The following is a 24,429-nucleotide window of genomic DNA, read 5'->3' on the forward strand; positions in this document are numbered from 1 at the left end:
ACTCTTTGGTTTCATCAGTACATGTCTAGGTTACGCGTTTGAAATTGCAGAAGGGCATGTTTATGTATGTGTGCGTGTACTTGGGTCAGGTAAACAGAGTGTGCATTTGCACATGATGTATATTTAGCACATGGGGATGTGTGAAACTTACTCCTCAGCCTGAAGTGTCCCTACTTGTGACAGCGAATAGCCAGCTTTTCATGTGGTGCTGACTGGTGAGATGCTTCAGGAGGGTGGTTAGGTGTGCTAGCAAGGTAGAGGTCCTGAGTTCGTGCCAGGTATGGGCCAGACCAGGAAGTAATACTAGCTAAGCAACCAGCGTGATGTCTTTTACATATGCACGTCTCACTGTCTCCAAATTGCATGAAAAATAGTAGCTCAGACAGAATCAAGCATCACTTTGCATTCAGTTCTGAGAATAAGTATTCTCAGAAGTTTTTCTGCTGCATTTTTTTCCGAAGCCATCTCTGTCTCTAAAGCCAGGAGATTAGAGAGACAAGCAGATGAAACATCGCGATGATTAAAATAATATGCCTCTTATTGTGGGGGAGAGAGAGACACAGCTTCTAGTGAGGAGTCAGTCTCTCTCCGCTCGATATCACCTCTGTGTTAAAAATGAAAAGTATTGATCCCTTTTACCTCAAGCAGCTTGGCTGATTGAGCCTGAGAAAACCTGCATCAGCTGCCAACACTCACAACCAGGCCCCAGAATGATAAACGGGCCAGGTCGACCATCTCACAGTTAATTTCAAGCAACACATTTCCTGTCCATATGATTTGGGTTGAGCCCTGTCTGCTCCTGTCCTATAACATGGACAGACTTATCTGGAGATCACCAAGGCTTCTCACGTCACACCTGGACATCCATGGTGGCTGAGATAGTGGCTTTGCCCAGACGTGACCCCTTGTTTCCCCCTGCATACCTCGTTGGTGAGATCTGGTTCTATGTTGAATGGAACTGGGTTCCTCCCACTGTAATCTCTATGGGAAGCAGACAGGGCTATGTGAATCAGCTCAAACAGAGCTTGTCATTGAGGAAGGTAATGCGGTGAGTCGGTGACAGGCAAGTCTCTGTTCTTTCCAGACCTCACTCCTGATTGTCATATGGCTGTGGCTGGGCTGTGTGTCTGTTCTCCAAGCTCACTGGCTGCCAATTACATCTGTGGACCTGTAATCAAATGCCAGAGTCTGGTGACCAGCAGCAAGACGTGCACACATTCCTGTTTCGGTAAATGAGTGAATGAGTGAGAAAGTCATGCCTCTGTCAGTCTATGAATGTCAGTCTGTTAAGGAGTGTATGATGAAGACATTACCTGTTCCATACTGATGAAGTGTGTGGTTCACAGTGTCATACATAGGCCACAGTTCAGTGTCTGACCAGCAGAAGTAGCTTATGGAGTTTGCATGGTGTGGAGATGGTATACCCATGTGGGCTCAATTCCAGTCCATTTCAGTCAACTCAGTAGATTAATTAAAGTTTAATGAATGAATTGAAATGTCCTCATTCATTGACATACACAAAATAGTGCACAAAACATTAAGAACACCTAATATTGAGTTGCAGCCCTCCCTTTTGCAGTCAGAACAGCCTCAGTTTGTCAGGGCATGGACTCTACAAGGTGTTGAAAGCGTTCCTCGGGGATGCTGGCCCATGTTGACTCCAATGCTTCTCACAGTTGTTTCAAGTTGGCTGGATGTCCTTTGGGTAGTGGACCATTCTTGATACACACAGGAAACTGTTGAGCGTGAAAAACCCAACAGCGTTGCAGTTCTTGACACAAGGCACTTAAATGTTTTGTCTTGCCCATTCACCCTCTGAATGGCACACATACACAATCCATGTCTCAATTGTCTCAAGGCTTAAAAATCCTTCTGTAACTTCAAATCACATGTTATTTGTCACATGCGCCGAATACAACAGGGGTAGACCCGTGAAATGCTTACTTACAAGCCCTTATCCAACCATGCAGTTTTAAGAAAATGAGAGTTAACTATTTACTAAATAAACTACAGTTTAAAAAAAGTAACAATGTTTCCTCCCCTTCATTTACACTGAATAAAAATATATATGCAACATGTAAAGTGTTGGTCCCATGTTTCATGAGCTGGAATAAAAGATCACAGAAATTTTCCACATGCAGAAAAAGCTTATTTCTCTCAAATTATGTGCACAAATTTGTTTACATCCCTGTTAGTGAGCATTTCTGATTTATCAAGATAATCCATCCACCTGACAGGTGTGGCATATCAAGAAGCTGATTAAACAGCATGTTCATTACATAGTTGCACCTTGTGCTGGGGACAACAAAAGGACACTCAAGTTGTGTCACACAAGACAATGTCACAGATGTCTCAAGTTTTGAGGGAGCGTGGAATTGGCATGCTGACTGCAGGAATGTCCACCAGAGCTGTTGCCAGAGAATTGAATCTTCATATCTCTACCATAAGCCGCCTCCAATGTCGTTTTAGAGAATTTGCCAGTACGTCCATCCAGCCTCACAACCGCAGAGCACGTGTAACCACACCAGCCCAGTGTCAGCGTGTGCGCAACTGGTCGAAAGAAGTCAGGTGCAGGAGAGCAGAGATGAGTGAACAGGCACACTTTAATCAGGCATAGGAAAACAGCCGGACGCAACATGCGTCACAACACTCCGGCCCAAGGAAAAAAGCGAATGCGCACAAATAACACAAACTGGTACAAAATACAAAACCACGAGTTACAATAAGACCCAGCGCAAAACCAGCCTGTAGCGTCACACGTAACGACCGAACAATACCACACACAGACATGGGGGGAAAGAGGATAATATACACGTTCAACTGTACTGAGCAGAAGGCAGACAGTGTGTATGGCATCGTGTTGACAAGTGGTTTGCTGATGTCATCGTTGTGAACAGAGTGCCCCATGCTGGCCATGGGGTTATGGTATGGGCAGGCATAAGCTACGGACAACAAACACAATTGCATTTTATCGATGGCAATTTGAATGCACAGAGATACTGTGATGAAATCCTGAGGCCCATTGTCGTGCCATTCATCTGCCGCCATCACCTCATGTTTCAGCATGATAATGCACGGCCCCATGTCGCAAGGATCTGTACATAATTCCTGGAAACTGAAAATATCCCAGTTCTTCCATGGCCTGCATACTCACCAGCCATGTCACCATTGAGCATGTTTGGGATGATCTGGATTGACATGTATGACAGCGTTTTCCAGTTCCCGCCAATATCCAGCAACTTTGCACCGCTATTGAAGGGGAGTGGGACAACATTCCGAAGGGCACAATCGACAGCCTGATCAACTCTATGCGAAGGAGATGTGTCACACTGCATAAGGCAAATGGTGGTCACACCAGATACAGTACTGTCTAGTTTAATGATCCACGCACCTACCTTTTTTTAAGGTATCTGTGACCAACAGATGCATATCTGTATTCCCGTGCATGTGAAATCCATAGATTAGGGCCTAATGAATTTATATCAATTGACTGATTTCCTTATATGAACTGTAACTCAGTTAAATCTTTGAAATTGCTGCATGTTGCGTTTATATTTTTGTTCAGTCTACATTGATTGAGGTGGATCAATAAGGGATCATAGCTTTCATCTGGATTCACCTGGTCAGGCTACGTCATGGAAAGAGCAGGTGTTCCTAATGTTTTTAACACTCAGTGTATATGTGTAATTTGGAGTTGACACAATGGAATTGAACTCAAACCTTAGTAGCCACACACTCTGACTGGTGGATAGTACATTACTGTCAACTGGATGTTACACTGCACACCATGTGGCTGATGTAGCCGTGCATGTGTGAGTGGTGTTGACATACAGCAGTCTGATTGTGCTGGACAAAGTAAAGAGGAGGAGAAGGAGGAGGAGGACAGATGAAGCCCATTTCAGGCTCTGTCGGAGGCTTCAGACACTAGGTCAGAGAGGTCACAGCTGAATCCACAGATTACTCTACTGCTCAGTGAGACGGAGGGATTTGATGGTGATGGGGATGGTGACCACCTCCCTGAAAGAGGAGGTGATTCATCATACAGGCTATAAATCAGGCAGGCTGACACCCCCACTCACACCTCATATCCGCCTGTTTATTTTACCGCCCCAACTATCCATAATACGGCAACTGTCAGAAGGACCACGGCTGAAATACATGGACCAGCCAGACTAAGATGTGAGTCACTGTGTGTGAGATTGTGTGTGTGTGTGTGTGCGTGCACGTATGCATTGGTGTCGCTGTGTGTCTGTGTGTTTGTGTGGGTGTGCACACGCGTGTGGGAGGAATCTTCTCACAAAAACAAATACAAAAGGCTTGTTTGGACCGTCTGTGCGCTCAAAGTGCTAATTTAGATAAACTATAAGCGAACACACTTGAGCTAGTCAACGTTTATTGCCTAAGAAACGGAGGAAGTAAACAAACACTTATCTCGTGGCCAAAGGGGTTAGTTTGTGTTCTCACGGAGAATGCCTCCGCTAGTGACTGTATGCTACCTTTGTCCTCATTGTCATCAGGGACTTCAAGTAAACGCACCAAAACCTTCCAACAACAAACTAATAAAGGCACAGTTTATATAATTTTTTGGTCTCCTAATCAACTCTATCAGAGCGTTCACCTGAGGCTGTGGAGAGAATTCAAATCCTCATTGGCACAGTAGGCTCTGCTGATTTTGAATCAGGTGAAATAAAAGAAAGAAAATAGTTGTAGAAAATTTAAAAGATGGTGACTGTTAGTTCACAGATAGTTCACCCAAATTAACAAAAATGTATTGTGAAGTTCAACAAGGTCACTTATAGATGTTTTGAATATGATGCGTGAAAAATGCTAATAACGCCGACAGAGATGGTCGCCTCGCTTCAGGTCCTTAGGAAACTCTGCAGTAATTCGTTTTTTTTATGTATTATTTCTTACATTGTTAGCCCAGAAAATATCAAGTGTTATTACATACAGCCGGGAAGAACTATTGGATATAAAAGCGACGTCAACTTACCAACATTTCGACGAGGAATACGACTTTCCCAAAGCGGATCCTTTGTTCGGACCTCGACTCTGGACATGGGATCTTATCCCAGAGGCCGACCCAAAACTACGCGGTCGCCGCAGGAGAGGCAAATGGAGCGGCCTACTGGTCAGACTTAGAAGGCGAGCATACCGCTTCCAAGCATATTACTCGCCAATGTCCAATCTCTAGACAACAAGGTGGACAAAATTAGGGCACGAGTAGCCTTCCAGAGAGACATCAGAGATTGTAACATTCTCGGTTTCACAGAAACATGGCTCACTCGGGATATGTTGTCAGAGTTGGTACAGCCACCCGGTTTCTTCACGCATTGCGCCGACAGAAACAAACATCTTTCTGGTAAGAAGAAGGGTGGGGGTGTATGCCTTATAATTAACGACTCATGGTGTAATCATAACAACATACAGGAACTCAAGTCCTTTTGTTCACCTGACCTAGAATTCCTTACAATCAAATGCCGACCACATTATCTACCAAGAGAATTCTCTTTGATTATAGTTACAGCCATGTATATTCCCCCCCCCCCCCCCCCCCCCCAAGCCGATACCTCGATGGACCTGAAAGAACTTCACTGGACTCTATGTAAACTGGAAGCCATATATCCTGAGGCTTCACGGCTTAATGTATTGTAGCTTGGGATTTTAACAAAGCTAATCTGAGAACAAGGCTTCCTAAATTCTATCAGCATATCGAACACGCGACACGAGCTGGTAGCATTCTGGACCATTGCTACTCTAACTTCCACGATGCATACAAAGCCCTCCCCCGCCCTCCCTTCGGCAAATCTGACCGTGACTCCATTTTGTTGCTCCCAGCCTATAGACAGAAACTAAAACAGGAAACTCCCGTGCTCAGGTCTATCCAACGCTGGTCTGACCAATCGAATTCCACGCTTCAAGATTGCTTCGATCACGTGGACTGGGATATTTTCCAAGGAGCCTCAGACAACAACACTGACACATACACTGACTCGGTGAGTGAGTTTGTTAGCAAGTGCATCTGTGATGTTGTACCCACTGTGACTATTAAAACTTTCCCTAACCAGAAACCGTGGATTGACGGCAGCATTCGCACAAAACTGAAAGCGCGAACCACCGCTTTTAATCATGGCAAGGCGACTGGAAACATGACCGACACAGTGTAGCTATTCCCTCCGCAAGGCAATCAAACAAGCAAAGCGTCAGTATAGAGAAAAAGTAGAGTCGCAATTCAACAGCTCAAACACGAGATGTATGTGGCAGGGTCTACAGTCAATCCCGAATTACAAAAGGAAAACCAGCCCCGTCGCGGACATTGACGTCTTGCTCCCAGACAAATTAAACAACTTCTTTGTTCGCTTTGAGGACAATACAGTGCCACTGACACGGCCAATGTGAGTAAAACATTTAAACGTGTTAACCCTCGCAAGGCTGCCGGGCCCAGACGGCATCCCTAGCCGCGTCCTCAGAGCATGCGCAGACCAGCTGGCTGGTGTGTTTACGGACATATTCAATCAATTCCTATCCCAGTCTGTTGTGCCCACATGCTTCAAGATGGCAAACATTGTTCCTGTTCCCAAGAAATCTAAGGTAACTGAACTAAATGACTATCGCCCCATCAAACTCACTTCTGTCATCATGAAGTGCTTTAAGAGACTAGTCAAGGATCATATCACCTCCACCCTACCTGATACCCTAGACCCACTCCAATGTATTTACTGCCCCAATAGGTCCACAGAGGACGCAATCACCATCACACTGCACACTGTCCTATCCCATCTGGACAAGAGGAATACCTATGTAAGAATGCTGTTCATTGACTACAACTCAGCATTTAACACCAAACTCGTCACTAAGCTTGAGACCCTGGGTCTGTATCACCGCCTGACATGGCAACTGCACCACCCACAACCGTAAGGCTCTCCAGAGGGTAGTGAGGTCTGCACAACAAATCACAGGGGGCGAACTACCTACCCTCCAGGACACCTACACCACCCGATGTCACAGGAAGGCCAAAAAGATCATCAAGGGCAACAACCACCCGAGCCACTGCCTGTTCACCCTGCTATCATCCAGAAGGCGAGGTCAGTACAGGTGCATCAAAGCTGGGACTGAGAGACTGAAAAACAGCTTCTATCACAAAGCCATCAGACTGTTAAACAGAGATTTAACTAACATAGAGTGGCTGCTGCCAACATACTGACTCAAATCTCTGGCCACTTTAATACATTTAATAAATGGATTTCATGAAGTCACTAGTCACTTTAAATAACGCCACTTTAATAATGTCTACATATCCTACATTACTCATCTCATATGTATATACTGTATTCTATACCATCTACTGCATCTTGCCTATGCCACACGGCTATCGCTCATCCATATATTTATATGTACATATTCTTATTCATCCCTTTACATTTGTGTGTATAAGGTAGGCGTTGTGAATTTGTTAGATTACTTGTTAGATATTACTGCACTGTCGGAACTAGAAGCACAAGCATTTCGCTACACTTGCATTAACATCTGCTAACCATGTGTATGTGACCAATAAAATTTGATTTGATTTCATGTGGAAACAGTGCCAGGTAAACTAAACCAAAGCATGGATTGCTGTCATAACTTTTCATAGACTGCTTACAGGGTAAGGAAAACACTTTGTCATTTTGTAATTTCGGTGAACAATCCCTTTAACTCTGTAGACCTCCTCAGCAAATCGCTTAACTGTTGTAGCTTATGTGTCCAGTGACTGTGACTTCCCATGACTGTGAGAATGTGCCACACTCCTTTTTAGTAGCTCTTTGTAACTTTTCCCATGGGAACGCATGGTATGCGCATGGAGTGATTACATGGTTCTTCCACTCTTTTTCAGCTGGAGCTCCTCAATAATACAGTATACTGTACACATGCAGGATTTTTTCCATTTGTATTCAGCCTCTGCAACTGAGCCAGGACATATGTGCTCTGAGCTCATGAGAAAGATCATCATTGTCTTCATTCTGGTAGAAGTCCCCATAGACTCACAGTGCAGGCAGCACCTCCTGGTGGAGAGAACAGCTCACTGCAGGGCAGGACAGAGTTCACAGGATCTTATTAGTGTATAAGCAGGATTGGGTTGGTTACTTTCTAAATGTAATCCATTACAGTTACTAGTTACCTGTCCAAAATTGTAATCAGTAACGTAACTTCTGGATTACCCCAACTCAGTAACGTTATCTGATTACATTCAGTTACTTTTAGATTACTTTCCCCTTAAGAGGCATTAGAAGAAGACAAAAATGTATGTTACCAATTGAACAACATCTACTGCACAATAAACCGATGTTAAAGTTTACATAACTGGCCATATATGGATGTAAAATGTTACTTTATGGGTTGGTTATATAGGCCTCTTCTAACCCATCGCTTTCTACTACATATACAGTGGGGCAAAAAAGTATTTAGTCAGCCACCAATTGTGCAAGTTCTCCCACCTAAAAAGATGAGAGAGGCCTGTAATTTTCATCATAGGTACACTTCAACTATGACAGACAAAATGAGAAAACAAAATCCAGAAAATCACATTGTAGGATTTCTTATGAATTTATTTGCAAATTATGGTGGAAAATAAGTATTTGGTCAATAACAAAAGTTTCTCAATACTTTGTTATATACCCTTTGTTGGCAATGACAGAGGTCAAACGTTTTCTGTAAGTCTTCACAAGGTTTTCACACACTGTTGCTGGTATTTTGGCCCATTCCTCCATGCAGATCTCCTCTAGAGCAGTGATGTTTTGGGGCTGTCGCTGGGCAACACGGACTTTCAACTCCCTGCAAAGATTTTCTATGGGGTTGAGATCTGGAGACTGGCTAGGCCACTCCAGGACCCGGGCGGTGTGTTTGGGATCATTGTCATGCTGAAAGACCCAGCCACGTTTCATCTTCAATGCCCTTGCTGATGGAAGGAGGTTTTCACTCAAAATCTCATGATACATGGCCCCATTCATTCTTTCCTTTACACGGATCAGTCGTCCTGGTCCCTTTGCAGAAAAACAGCCCCAAAGCATGATGTTTCCACCCCCATGCTTCACAGTAGGTATGGTGTTCTTTGGATGCAACTCAGCATTCTTTGTCCTCCAAACACGACGAGTTGAGTTTTTACCAAAAAGTTCTATTTTGGTTTCATCTGACCATATGACATTCTCCCAATCCTCTTCTGGATCATCCAAATGCTCTCTAGCAAACTTCAGACGGGCCTGGACATGTACTGGCTTAAGCAGGGGGACACGTCTGGCACTGCAGGATTTGAGTCCCTGGCGGCGTAGTGTGTTACTGATGGTAGGCTTTGTTACTTTGGTCCCAGCTCTCTGCAGGTCATTCACTAGGTCCCCCCGTGTGTTTCTGGGATTTTTGCTCACCGTTCTTGTGATCATTTTGACCCCACGGGGTGAGATCTTGCGTGGAGCCCCAGATCGAGGGAGATTATCAGTGGTCTTGTATGTCTTCCATTTCCTAATAATTGCTCCCACAGTTGCTTTCTTCAAACCAAGCTGCTTACCTATTGCAGATTCAGTCTTCCCAGCCTGGTGCAGGTCTACAATTTTGTTTCTGGTGTCCTTTGACAGCTCTTTGGTCTTGGCCATAGTGGAGTTTGGAGTGTGACTGTTTGAGGTTGTGGACAGGTGTCTTTTATACTGATAACAAGTTCAAACAGGTGCCATTAATACAGGTAACGAGTGGAGGACAGAGGAGCCTCTTAAAGAATAAGTTACAGGTCTGTGAGAGCCAGAAATCTTGCTTGTTTGTAGGTGACCAAATACTTATTTTCCACCATAATTTCCAAATAAATTCGTAAAAAATCCTACAATGTGATTTTCTGGATTTCTTTTCCTAATTTTGTCTGTCATAGTTGACGTGTACCTACGATGAAAATTACAAGCCTCTCTCGTCTTTTTAAGTGGGAGAACTTGCACAATTGATGGCTGACTAAATACCTTTTTTCCCCACTGTAGTAATACAAATAAATTATATCTTTACATTAAAAACCAAAGTCTATCAGAATTCCAGTCATTCCAATAAATGTTATACCTCTTGATCTTCAAGAATAGGACTTGGAAATATGGAAGAATATATTAGTCATATTGTTTTGCCTGAGCATAACCCCAAAACTAAGGACTTATTAGCCATCTGAAGGATGGGCCTGGAGAAGTGTAACCACTCTCAGATTAATAGGCAGAGCATTGGATGCAAGGACTGACCATCCATGATATCAAAATGATTGTTTTAACCATGTTATGAGGCTATACAGTGTTTGTTTACATTTCCAATGTAAAAGACATCAAAACTATGAAATAGCACATATGGAATATTTTAGTAACCAAGCAAGTGTTAAACAAATACAAATATGTGTATTCAAAGTAGCCACCCTTTGCCTTGCTGACAGCTTTGCACACTCTTGACATTCTCTCAACTAGCTTCAAGAGGAGTGCTTTTCCAACAGTCTTGAAGGAGTTCCCACATGTGCTGAGCACTCGTTGGCTGCTTTTCCTTCACTCTGCAGTCCAACTCATCCCAAACCATCTCAATTGGGCTGAGGTCGGGTGATTGTGGAGGCCAGGTCATCTGATACAGCACTCCATCACTCTCCTTATTGGTCAAAAAGCCCTTACACAGTCCGGAGGCGTGTTGGGTCATTGTCCTGTTGAAAAACAAATGATAGTCCCACTAAGCACAAACCAGATGGGATGGCGTATCGCTGCAAAATGCTGTGGTAGCCATGCTGGTTAAGTGTGCCTTCAATTCTAAATGAATCACTGAGAGTGTCACCAGCAAGCACCCCCACACCATCACACCTCCTCCATGCTTCATGGTGGGAACCATACATGCTGAGATCATCCGTTCACCTACTCTGTGTCTCACAGTTGAAACCAAAAATCTCAAATTTGGACTCATCAGACCAAAGGACAGATTTCCAACGGTCTGATGCCCATTGCTAATGTTTCTTGGCCCAAGCAAGTCTCTTCTTATTATTGGTGTCCTTTAGTAGTGGTTTCTTTGGAGCAATTTGACCATGAAGGCCACGCAGTCTCCTCTAAACAGTTGATGTTGAGATGTGTTTTACTTTATTTGGGCTGCAATTTCTGAGGCTGGTAACTCTGGGTCTTCCTTTCCTGTGGGGGTCCTCAGTAGAGACCTTCATGTCTTAAAGTAATTTTGGACTGTCATTTCTATTTGCTTATTTGAGCTGTTCTTGCCATAATATGGACTTGGCATTTTACCAAATAGGGCTATCTGTATACCACCCCTACCTTGTCACAAGACAACTGATTGGCTTAAGAAGGAAAGAAATTCCACAAATTAACTTTTGCCAAGGCACACAGGTGACTACTTCATGAAGCTGGTTGAGAGAATGCCAAGTGTGTGCAAAGCTGTCATCAAGGCAAAGGGTGGCTACTTTGAAGAATCACAAATATAAAATATATTTTGATTTGTTTAACACTTTTTTGGTTACTACATGATTGCATATGTGTTATTTCATAGTTTTGATGTCTTCACTATTATTCTACAATGTAGAAAATAGTAAAAATAAAGAAAAACCCTTGAATGAGTAGGTGTGTTCAAACTTTTGACTGGTACTGCATATATATATATATATATATACAGTGAGGGAAAAAAGAATTTGATCCCCTGCTGATTTTGTACGTTTGCCTAATGACAAAGAAATTATCAGTCTATCATTTTAATGGTAGGTTTATTTGAACAGTAAGAGACAGAATAAAAACACAAAAATGTTATAAATTGATTTGCATTTAATGAGGGAAATAAGTATTTCACCCCCTCTCATTCAGAAAGATTTCTGGCTCCCAGGCATCTTTTATACAGGTAACGAGCTGAGATTAGGAGCACACTCTTAAAGGGAGTGCTCCTAATCTCAGTTTGTTACCTGTGTAAAAGACACCTGTCCACAGAAGCAATCAGTCAATCAGATTCCAAACTCTCCACCATGGCCAAGACCAAAGAGCTCTCCAAGGATGTCAGAGACAAGATTGTAGACCTACACAAGGCTGGAATGGGCTACAAGACCATCGCCAAGCAGCTTGGTGAGAAGGTGACAACAGTTGGTGCAATTATTCGCAAATGGAAGAAACACAAAAGAACTGTCAATCTCCCTCGGCCTGGGGCTCCATGCAAGATCTCACCTCGTGGAGTTGCAATGATTATGAGAACGGTGAGGAATCAGCCCAGAACTACACTGGAGGATCTTGTCAATGATCTCAAGGCAGCTGGGAACAAAGTCACCAAGAAAACAATTGGTAACACACTACGCCATGAAGGACTGAAAGACTGCAGCGCCCGCAAGGTCCCCCTGCTCAAGAAAGCACATATACATGCCCGTCTGAAGTTTGCCAATGAACATCTGAATGATTCAGAGGACAACTGGGTGAAAGTGTTGTGGTCAGATGACACCAAAATGGAGCTCTTTGGCATCAACTCAACTCGCCGTGTTTGGAGGAGGAGGAATGCTGCCTATGACCCCAAGAACACCATCCCCACCGTCAAACATGGAGGTGGAAACATTATGCTTTGGGGGTGTTTTTCTGCTAAGGGGACAAGACAACTTCACCGCATCAAAGGGACGATGGACGGGGCCATGTATCGTCAAATCTTGGGTGAGAACCTCCTTCCCTCAGCCAGGGCATTGAAAATGGGTCGTGGATGGGTATTCCAGCATGACAATGACCCAAAACACACGGCCAAGGCAACAAAGGAGTGGCTCAAGAAGAAGCACATTAAGGTCCTGGAGTGGCCTAGCCAGTCTCCAGACCTTAATCCCATAGAAAATCTGTGGAGGGAGCTGAAGGTTCGAGTTGCCAAACGTCAGCCTCGAAACCTAGATGACTTGTAGAAGATCTGCAAAGAGGAGTGGGACAAGGATTTTTTGGTTCTTATTCTGTCTCTCACTGTTCAAATAAACCTACCATTAAAACTATAGACTGATCATTTCTTTGTCAGTGGGCAAACGTACAAAATCAGCAGGGGATCAAATACTTTTTTCCCTCACTATATATATAAATCCAAAAATTGGATAATCTTTGGATGCCGACAGCAGTCGCACCATTGGAAGATACAGCTTGGACTGTAGCCTACAAAAGCCCATTCCTGCTCTTTTCCCGCGATCCATCAAAAACATTTTGTGTGTCTTCATAGTGGTCTCTGACTTGTGGTCAGACTCGCTCAGGTGGAACAAACTTAAATGTGCACCTTTTTTCAATGCTGATTTGAATGTCATTGAGAAAACATTGAGAAAACAAAAAATTCTCGCAAACATCCTTTCTGAATTTTACAGTAATCCTCAAAGTAATCATCTAGTTTTTCAAAAGTATCTGTAATCTGATTACAATATTTTTATCTGGTAAAGTGACGGATTACAGTTACCAGTTTTTTGTAATCCCTTACATGTACCGGATTACATTTAATCCTTTACTCCCCGACCCTGTGTAGAAGTAATCACATTCATGCAAAACGCAAAACAAGAATCACACATAACCAAACCATTGGAAAAATAAAAAACCCTAAACCCCTATGGCAGAAACACACACAAATCTAATACATAGATCGATCATTCATCTAGTAATTTCATTAACTCATAAACGTTGGTCCTCATAACTTTTCACCTGTTTGTATGAAAAGTCCACATTCCACAGCCAGGGCTCTCTCTGTCAATGCAGAGAGGGGTCCTCATTAGTGGTGACCCTCTTACTAATAGCTCTTAATTTCACATAAGTGCAGCGACCTTTAGCACCACCGAGTCAGGGGTCGCGACCTGCCTCTCGTTAGCTCTCTAAAGGGACATAGGCTACGTTTTATATACCAGTGATTAAAACAAAGCCTCAGCTGTTGCCATTTCAAAAGGCTCTTTCTGGCAATCAGGTGCTCTCTGTGAGTTTACCCAACCCTAACACTCAGCTCTGTTTAGGCCCACAGAGCCTTCAGAGGGAGATGTGACCTCAAAGCCTAACCCCAGCGCATGGAGAGACAGACGCATCGCTGACCCTAACCGCTGACCCTAACACTTACTGTCAGAGAGGGATACAACCCCTAACGCGAACACTTTCTCACACAGATGGATATGCCTTCAAACCTAATGAACATTTAAATGTCAAAGATCCACACAGCCCTTATACAGACGCCCACTCACAATAATTGCATTGTCTCAAAGCTAATGATTTCATATATGATAACAGTATTTTTCTAATTCTTATCCTTAGTCGGAGGGAGAGTGATATGAAAAGACAACATAACACAGTCAAAGAGCATTTGAAGTATTATTTTGGGGTTTGATACTAGTCAAGAGTGCATACAGCGGGGCAAAAAAGTATTTAGTCAGCCACCAATTGTGCAAGTTCTCCCACTTAAAAAGATGAGAGAGGCCTGTAAGTTTCATCATAGGTACACTTCAACTATGACAGACAAAATTAGATTTTTTTTTCTAGAAAATCACATTGTAGGATTTTTAATTAATTAATTTGCAAATTATGGTGGAAAATAAGTATTTGGTCAATAACAAAAGTTTATCTCAATACTTTGTTATACACCCTTTGTTGGCAATGACACAGGTCAAATGTTTTCTGTAAGTCTTCACAAGGTTTTCACACACTGTTGCTGGTATTTTGGCCCATTCCTTCATGCAGATCTCCTCTAGAGCAGTGATGTTTTGGGGCTGTCGCTGGGCAACACAGACTTTCAACTCCCTCCAAAGATTTTCTATGGGGTTTAGATCTGGAGACTGGCTAGACCACTCCAGGACCTTGAAATGCTTCTTACGAAGCCACTCCTTCGTTGCCCGGGCGGTGTGTTTGGGATCATTGTCATGCTGAAAGACCCAGCCACGTTTCATCTTCAATGCCCTTGCTGATGGAAGGAGGTTTTCACTCAAAATCTCATGATACATGGCCCCATTCATTCTTTCCTTTACACGGATCAGTCGTCCTGGTCCCTTTGCAGAAAAACAGCCCCAAAGCATGATGTTTCCACCCCCATGCTTCACAGTAGGTATGGTGTTCTTTGGATGCAACTCAGCATTCTTTGTCCTCCAAACACGACAAGTTGAGTTTTTACCAAAAGGTTCTATTTTGGTTTCATCTGACCATATGACATTCTACCAATCCTCTTCTGGATCATCCAAATGCTCTCTAGCAAACTTCAGACGGGCCTGGACATGTACTGGCTTAAGCAGGGGGACACGTCTGGCACTGCAGGATTTGAGTCCCTGGCGGCGTAGTGTGTTACTGATGGTAGGCTTTGTTACTTTGGTCCCAGCTCTCTGCAGGTCATTCACTAGGTCCCCCCGTGTGTTTCTGGGATTTTTGCTCACCGTTCTTGTGATCATTTTGACCCCACGGGGTGAGATCTTGCGTGGAGCCCCAGATCGAGGGAGATTATCAGTGGTCTTGTATGTCTTCCATTTCCTAATAATTGCTCCCACAGTTGCTTTCTTCAAACCAAGCTGCTTACCTATTGCAGATTCAGTCTTCCCAGCCTGGTGCAGGTCTACAATTTTGTTTCTGGTGTCCTTTGACAGCTCTTTGGTCTTGGCCATAGTGGAGTTTGGAGTGTGACTGTTTGAGGTTGTGGACAGGTGTCTTTTATACTGATAACAAGTTCAAACAGGTGCCATTAATACAGGTAACGAGTGGAGGACAGAGGAGCCTCTTAAAGAATATGTTACAGGTCTGTGAGAGCCAGAAATCTTGCTTGTTTGTAGGTGACCAAATACTTATTTTCCACCATAATTTGCAAATAAATTCATAAAAAATCCTACAATGTGATTTTCTGGATTTTATTTCTCATTTTGTCTGTCATAGTTGACGTGTACCTATGATGAAAATTACAGGCCTCTATCTTTTTAAGTGGGAGAACTTGCACAATTGGTGGCTGACTAAATACTTTTTTGCCCCACTGTATCTACAGGGTTCATGACTGGTTGGAATGGGTTAACATTTTTACAGGTATGATGTCATGACAAGACATGATCTTGGGCGTAACAGCATAACCTGGTGCATTATGGAAAGAACTGGACTTCAAATAAAGCCCAGATAGCTCAAATAACTCAAGAGCCAAAATAGTTCTAAGAATGTAAATCTAGAGATTTGGTTGCAGAAAACAAGCAGGTGGAGGAGAACCAGGGCTTTTGTGATTTTGTGTGAATATTCCTGCCCTCTTTTGCTCAAACAAGTTTGTTTGATTTGTTACAGTATTCCTACACCGAGAGAGAGAGAGAGAGAGAGAGAGAGAGAGAGAGAGAGAGAGAGAGAGAACAAGATAAATGTATACAGATAGAAAGAGGAAGAGAGATGGAGAGAGAGATATTGAGAGATATGACACTAAATGAACAGAGAGAGTTGTCGCAACCTGACCATCTATAGCCATCATGCATCATCCATATCCACATGTTACTGACAGACTGATATGAGCAAAAACTGCATCATCAGTGTAGACATATATGATGGAGAGATTTGAGGTTGGCAGTCGACGTGAATCTTAGTTGATGGTGCTTAGGAAGAACCCATATTTTTCTAGGGCTGATAGAGGACATGCTTTTGCATACACAGTGGTGATATTAGTGAAGGCTTGCCTGCGTCGCCGCACAGCAGGTTTATAAAACACTAACGATGTATGCAAATGCAAGCCACAAAATTATTAAACATTGTGACAAACACTGCTTGTTCTATTTAATGTGTACACATCAGATAGGGGGATATTTTATTTTCTGCCCCAAACTGTGTAGGAAGAGATAATACAAGCAGGCTTTGTATTTAGAGCTGTGTGACCTAATTGTAGCCTAATTATTGAATTTCAGACTAACATCATGGATATTCAATTTAAAGTTCCGTCTTCAAGAGAGCGAGAGTTGCACCCCTTCTGAAAAAACCTACACTCGATCCCTCCGATGTCAACAACTACAGACCAGTATCCCTTCTCTGCTTTCTCTCCAAAACTCTTGAACGTGCCGTCCTTGGCCAGCTCTCTTGCTATCTCTCTCAGAATGACCTTCTTGATCCTAATCAGTCAGGTTTCAAGACTGGGCATTCAACTGAGACTGCTCTTCTCTGTGTCACGGAGGCTCTCCGCACTGCTAAAGCTAACTCTCTCTCCTCTGCTCTCATCCTTCTAGACCTATCTGCTGCCTTTGATACCATGAACCATCAGATCCTCCTCTCCACCCTCTCCGAGCTGGGCATCTCCGGTGCGGCCCACGCTTGGATTGCGTCCTACCTGACAGGTCGCTCCTACCAGGTGGCGTGGCGAGAATCTGTCTCCGCACCACGTGCTCTCACCACTGGTGTCCCCCAGGGCTCTGTTCTAGGCCCACTCCTATTCTCGCTATACACCAAGTCACTTGGCTCTGTCATATCCTCACATGGTCTCTCATATCATTGCTATGCAGATGACACACAATTAATCTTCTCCTTTCCCCCTTCTGACAACCAGGTGGCGAATCGCATCTCTGCATGTCTGGCAGACATATCAGTGTGGATGACGGATCACCACCTCAAGCTGAACCTCGGCAAGACGGAGCTGCTCTTCCTCCCGGGGAAGGACTGCCCGTTCCATGATCTCGCCATCACAGTTGACAACTCCCTTGTGTCCTCCTCCCAGAGTGCTAAGAGCCTCGGCGTGACCCTGGACAACACCCTGTCGTTCTCCACTAACATCAAGGCGGTGACCCGATCCTGTAGGTTCATGCTCTACAACATTCGCAGAGTACGACCCTGCCTCACACAGGAAGCGGCGCAGGTCCTAATCCAGGCACTTGTCATCTCCCGTCTGGATTACTGCAACTCGTTGTTGGCTGGGCTCCCTGCCTGTGCCATTAAACCCCTACAACTCATCCAGAACGCCGCAGCCCGTCTGGTGTTCAACCTTCCCAAGTTCTCTCACGTCACCCCGCTCCTCCGCTCTCTCCACTGGCTTCCAGTCGAAGCTCGCATCCGCTACAAGACCATGGTGCTTGCCTACGGAGCTGTGAGGGGAACGGCACCTCCGTACCTTCAGGCTCTGATCAGGCCCTACACCCAAACAAGGGCACTGCGTTCATCCACCTCTGGCCTGCTCGCCTCCCTACCTCTGAGGAAGCACAGTTCCCGCTCAGCCCAGTCAAAACTGTTCGCTGCTCTGGCACCCCAATGGTGGAACAAGCTCCCTCACGACGCCAGGACAGCGGAGTCAATCACCACCTTCCGGAGACACCTGAAACCCCACCTCTTTAAGGAATACCTGGGATAGGATAAAGTAATCCTTCTAACCCCCCCTTAAAAGATTTAGATGCACTATTGTAAAGTGGTTGTTCCACTGGATATTATAAGGTGAATGCACCAATTTGTAAGTCGCTCTGGATAAGAGCGTCTGCTAAATGACTTAAATGTAAATGTAAATGTACACCTGCTCCCCCGCTCCGCCCTTCGACATCCCTGGTTTACTAACCACCGGTCCTGGCAACCCATCATTAAGCACACCTGGACTTCATCACTACCCTGATTACTTCCCTATATCTAGCACTATGTAGCTTTTCTCACAAGGCAGTATTGGTTCTGTTTTCACGTCAGACACGGCTCTTTTGTGGGGTGCCATGGTTGTTTATATTAAACTCACCGACTGCACTTGCTTCCTGACTCCCTTTGTCTCCATTACAAAAGTAAAATGGAATTATCACTCTGCCCTGACCAGTCATTGTTCTGTTATTCCATTATCCTTCTGATGATTACTGGTCTTTATGGATCTGGCACACGCAGTGAAAATGCATTCTCTGTAGTGATGAATCACACTTCACCATCTGGCAGTCCACTGGACAAATCTGGATTTGGCAGATGCCAGGAGAACGCTACCTGCCCCAATGCATAGTGCCAACTGTAAAGTTTGGTGGAGAAGGAATAATGGTCTTGGGCTGTTTTTCATGGTTCGGGCTAGGCCCCTTAGTTCCAGTGAAAGGAAATCTTAATGCTACAGCATACAATGACATTCTAGATGATTCTGTGCTCCCAACTTTGTGGCAACAGTTTGGGGAAGGCCATTTCCTGTTTCAGCATGACAATGCCCCCGTGCACAAAGCGAGGTCCATACAGAAAGGGTTTGTCTAGGTCGGTGTGGAAGAACTTGACTGGCCTACACAGAGCCCTGACCTCAACCCCATCAAACACCTTTGAAATTAATTGACTGCAAGCCAGGCCTAATCACCCAACATCAGTGCCCAACCTCACTAATGCTCTTGTGGCTGAATGGAAGTCCCCGCAGCAATGTTCCAACATCTAGTGGAAAGCCTTCCCAGAAGAATGGAGGATGTTATAGCAGCAAAAGGGGGACCAACTCCATATTAATGCCCATGATTTTGGAATGAGATTTTCGACGAGCAGGTGTCCACATACTTTTGGTCATATAGTGTATGTTGCCAAAATGTTTTTTTTTCACGTCTTGTGCAAGACTTCTTAACAGGTGAATGATAACGGCAACGAGAATGAATCCACATTTTAAAATGAATAGATTTGGTCGATAGTTTTTCATTATTTTGACCTCCCCACATAATTGGAAGAGGAAGTGTAAACTCTAACATACCTTTCTAGCTAATAAGCTAACTCCAAATAAATGTTTCACTAATAACTGTTAGTCTAAGCCGTTGGGAGGGGGGGGGGGGGGGATTTGTTCTTTATCGCCCATAGATGCGAATTTAATAAAATAAGGAATAAGGTTTTTAAGTGTCTGTCCTATATCTAGGAGATAACAAAATCACAGATGACCTGACCTCCACAATCACCCGATCTCAACCCAATTGAGGTGGTTTGGGATGAGTTGGACCTCATAGTGAAGTAAAAGCAGCTAACAAGTGCTCAGCATATGTGGGAACTCCTTCAAGACTGTTGGAAAAGCATTCCAGGTGACTACCTCATGAAGCTGGTTGAGAGAATGCCAAGAGTGTGCAAAGCTGTCATCAAGGCAAAGGGTGGCTACTTTGAAGAATCTCAAATATTTTCATTTGTTTAACACTTTTTTGGTTACATGATTCCATATGTGTTATTTCATAGTTTTGATGTCATCACTATTATTCTACAATGTAGAAAATAGAAATAAAGAAACCCTTGAATGAGTAGGTTTCCAAACTTTTGACTGGTACTGTGTAAATATAGTTCTACACATATAACCCCTTTTTTGGCTAGCCACAAAACTACCTCCATACTTTTAATCCAGTTACCTTCAAATGAGTCCCCTGACACTTGTAGGGATCATAGAGCAAAACAACATTGTGTTCGTGTCGTGAGAATCTCCCCTAACCACAGTGGGATCATGTTAGTTTGCATGCCAAACTGGTACTTGCGATTCCTTTTTCAAAGCCTATGTCAGATACTGCAGTCAGTGTAATTAGCTCAATATTAGGAGTTGTGAAATAAAGTTGACATCTTTAGAAAGATACGCTCATATTTTATACAGAAACAAATGTTTCTGTTGTTGCTAGTGTTATTCATAAAAACTTTATATTCAGTGCATTCAGACCCCTTCACTTTTTCCACTTTGTTACATTACAGTCTAATTCTAAAATAGATTAAAGGATCATAGTACACTCGAAAAACAACAACCACTAAGTCTTGAAACCTCACTCAGGAAACAACCACACACAGTAAACAATTCAAGCTTCTGCAAAGGAAACCAGACAACACACCTCTTTTAACATGCTGACCAGACCGGACATGTCGCGTGCGTGAGCGTCGCAAAATAAATATGGAAATCCATGTTATTCAATTATTGCACCCACACTGCTCGCGCGCGCCAACGAGCGTCTGCGTTACCAAGGGCTAAAATAGAACTCCTTTCTATGTCTGACGCAGATCGCGCTGAAAGTCCTGCCTCTCCCATCTCCTCATTGGTTTGTAGAAGCAGGTACCCACGTGCCATCTCCTCATTGGTTATACCCACGTGGGTGATTGAAAGACGAACTGTTTTGCCGGTTGTTGTGGTAATACTATGAAAGTGTAGATGCCTATCACCATATAAGTTCAAAGATGAAAATGCCTGGAAGGAGGAGAGATGACTATAAACGATTCGGTTGGCCGTTTTATGTGTGGATTAATTGTCAGAGTAGAGGACCTTGTGCATTTCAGGTAAAATAACAACTGAATGTTTATATCCCAGGACAAAGTAGCTAGCAACAGCAAGCTAGCTAAATAGGACAAATTAGCTAGCAAGTGCAAGCTAGCTAGCTAAATTTCCATACATGTTTAATGCTTTTCGACTTGTCCCCAAATGAATGTCATTGGTTCAGAGTTTGTTTTGATATTTTAACCTGCGTGTCGTGATCGCATTTGGTGTGGGGGGGGACATAATAAATTGATGCACGATAGCGCACGATGGTGCACGCACGCAGCCGGTTTGGGTTCCGTGTTACAGGTAGATCATAATGAGTAACAGGAAACACCTGAGTGTCATTAATGTCTCTAGGGCGGTCTCTGCTGCCCTCTGGTGACAGGTGGAACCATGACACTCAGGGGGTTGAATACTTATCTAATCAAGATATATTAGTATTTATTTATTGATTCATTTTTCAAGATTTATTTTACAAATGTTAAAAATGTTCTTCCACCTTGACATTACAGAGTATTTTGTCTAGATTGTTGACAATTAATGACAATTAAATCCATTTTAATCCCACTTTGTAACACAACAAAATGTGGAAAAAGTCAAGCAGTGTGAATATTCTCTGAAGGCACTGGATATTTTTGCGGGCCCCCTGCAGTACCCTCGGGGTCCACTGACAACAGGTTGAATACTCCTGCACTATGTGATTGGTACTGATATGCCTTATTCATACAGCTCTACTCTACCATAACACATAGATGAGACTTGTTCATATTACTAAAATACATATCCCTAGAAATACCAGACAAAAATCAAAGGCAGAAATCCTGTTGACTGCATTGAGAGAAATCCCATAGAACATGAATAGTCATGGTTTAGAGAGCAGGGCCACTGGGGCTGGGGCTTTTGGGTTTAACTCTGAAGGGGACAGCACTGTGGGCAAGGGTAATGCATTTACATTGACCCACTTCAATATAATGTTGATCAAAACATCCAGCTGTACTCAATGTCAAAATGTATTTCTCAAGGAGTTTTACAATATCTCATGCAAAGTAAGGCTAATGTAATCTTATAAAAAGTGGATGATGATATGGCAGATTACTACGATGTTAAGGGGGGAAATCTGTGCAGAAAAGCAAACAAAAACAAAGTATTGGATTTTTTAAGGAACAAAATCTTTGGGACTGTTGGCACATAACAAACCATTAGGCGCCCGGCTGGATTTAAGAACAGGGGCAGGAAGCCATTTTAGGAACACATCAGTGCATCATAGCAGAAAATAATCCAGCGTGAAATGGAGGGGAGTCCACCATCCTTATAAAAGCCTGGTGTACACACTTATAGACACATGCATACACAGTGCACACACACAGCCTCTTACTGTAGGCCTTACAGTAAGTCTCATCCATTGCGCTGAGAGCCAAATCCAAAAATCTCCTCTGTGCTGGGGCGGTCAGCAGTCTAATGAGGCCCTGTAGAAGCAGCCAGCCCTACTGTAAGCAGTAGTTAGAAAGTAGTAGCTTTGGATGTGTGCTTGTGTTTGCAGGCCAGCACTGCTCTTCCCAGGCCTTGGATCTCACAATCTCAGCAGGATTCAAGGCTTTAGGTGAGTGTACTTTAGCCTGCCGTGTAATGCTGAGAAGACTGAGTAGACATTCCATTGGAAGCATAGAGCAGCGTGGTGCTGTATATGACAGGGCCTTCATAGATATCTAGCATGAGTCTTCAGTGAAACATATTTTCCAACTTCATGTACAGTAAATCCCAGCAACAGTCTGCTCACTGCTTTCCATGTGGACCTGAAGGTCATTTACATTGTACTGCAGCATAACAAGCTCTCAACTAGTGGTTTACTTGTGTGTGGGCATGAATGTGTGTGTACCTCGTGCATGCATATAAGCGTGCATGTGCATGAAACAGTGGCAATGAACTGGGCACTGTGCTGTATGTTGTGCTGGTCCATTCACAGAAAGTGTGTGTGTATGTGTGTAAGTGTGCTCATTTTTGAAAGTAACGAGCATAAACCATCATTATAATGGAACATAATAGTCTCTCCAGAACCGCTTACTTATGTGTGTGTCTGCCTCCTCAGTGTTAATGACCAGAGCTTCTCCCCTCCCTGCCTGCCCCTGACAAAATGGCACCACTGTGAGAATAACAATGATCATTACTCATATGTACACCGCATGCATACACTACACATGAACCGGTAGGGGATTGGAATCATATGTTTTCAAGGTCTCATGTCCAGTCCAGTACTCTACTACACATTACTTACAATAACACCCTCAGGCTAGCATACGTTTTGGCCTGTGATCAAAATGGCATGCTCTCAAAAATGTACATTTTGTGTTAATCCAGAAGTCTTCTTTCACTATCATTTGTAAAATTCAATGTGTATTTGACAAACATGAAGTCTAATTCCTTATCTGTCAGTAACTTGACCTACAATGTTATGACTATTCAACAAGATTTTTCTCTTCTCTCTAATCTACTGTCTTTGTTATGCAGTCCCGCCCATGTAGTGCTGTCCTTGTTACGCTCTGTGTGAGTCCTCTAGTCCACTGTAGTCCTCTCAACGGTTTAGTCTTTGTTCAACACTGACTTCTAGCCCTCTTCTGTCACGCCCTGATCTGTTTCAACTGTCCTTGTGATTGTCTCCACCCCCTCCAGGAGTCGCTTATTTTCCCCAGTGTATTTATCCCTGTGTTTCCTGTCTCTCTGTGCCAGTTCGTCTTGTATGTTTCCAAGTCAACCAGCGGTTTTCCTGTTCTCCTGATTTTTGCATTTTCCTTTTTCTAGTCCTCCCAGTTTTGACCCTTGCCTGTTTCTGGACTTTGTACCGCCCTGCCTGACCATTCTGCCTGCCTTGACCACGAGCATGTCTGCCACTCTGTACCTCCTGGACTCTGATCTGGTTTGGACCTTTTTGCCTGTCCATGACCATTCTTTTGCCTACCCCTTTGGATTAATAAACATTGTAAGACTCCAACCATCTGCCTCCTGTGTCTGCATTTGGGTCTCACCTTGTGCCTTGATATCTTCTCTCTGGCGCCCTACTTCGACTCTTTGTTTGTCCCTTCACCTGGCCTGGCTCTCTCTAGTCCTCTCGCAGCCCAGTCACTCTTCATGTCTAACTCCTCTCTCTCTCTCGCTCTCTCACACCACAGGAAACTAGTCAGCCTGTTATTCCTGGCAACCAATTCCGCGACAGTGTTTTAATATTTATTCACCAAACCCCTTGTACCACATAAATCAGCAGCGCGGCAGGTCAATACCAGCTCAATCACACCATTACACAGACCACAAAATGAATGTCCTTGGACA

General features: G+C 43.6%; 1 long non-coding RNA gene across 1 annotated transcript in view; it reads left to right on the forward strand.

Annotated features, from left to right (window-relative positions):
• The window catches only part of LOC145859196 (uncharacterized), a 43,660-nt gene extending 19,566 nt beyond the window's left edge, over positions 1 to 24,094 (forward strand). The window contains exon 3 of the long non-coding RNA XR_014379440.1: positions 23,905 to 24,094. This is a non-coding gene — a long non-coding RNA (uncharacterized LOC145859196). The remainder of the gene's footprint in view (positions 1 to 23,904) is intronic.
• The last annotated feature ends 335 nt before the right edge of the window (positions 24,095 to 24,429 follow it).

This window comes from Salmo salar, chromosome 11, assembly GCF_965601325.2.
Source record: "Salmo salar chromosome 11, fSalSal1, whole genome shotgun sequence".
Taxonomy (NCBI): domain Eukaryota; kingdom Metazoa; phylum Chordata; class Actinopteri; order Salmoniformes; family Salmonidae; genus Salmo; species Salmo salar.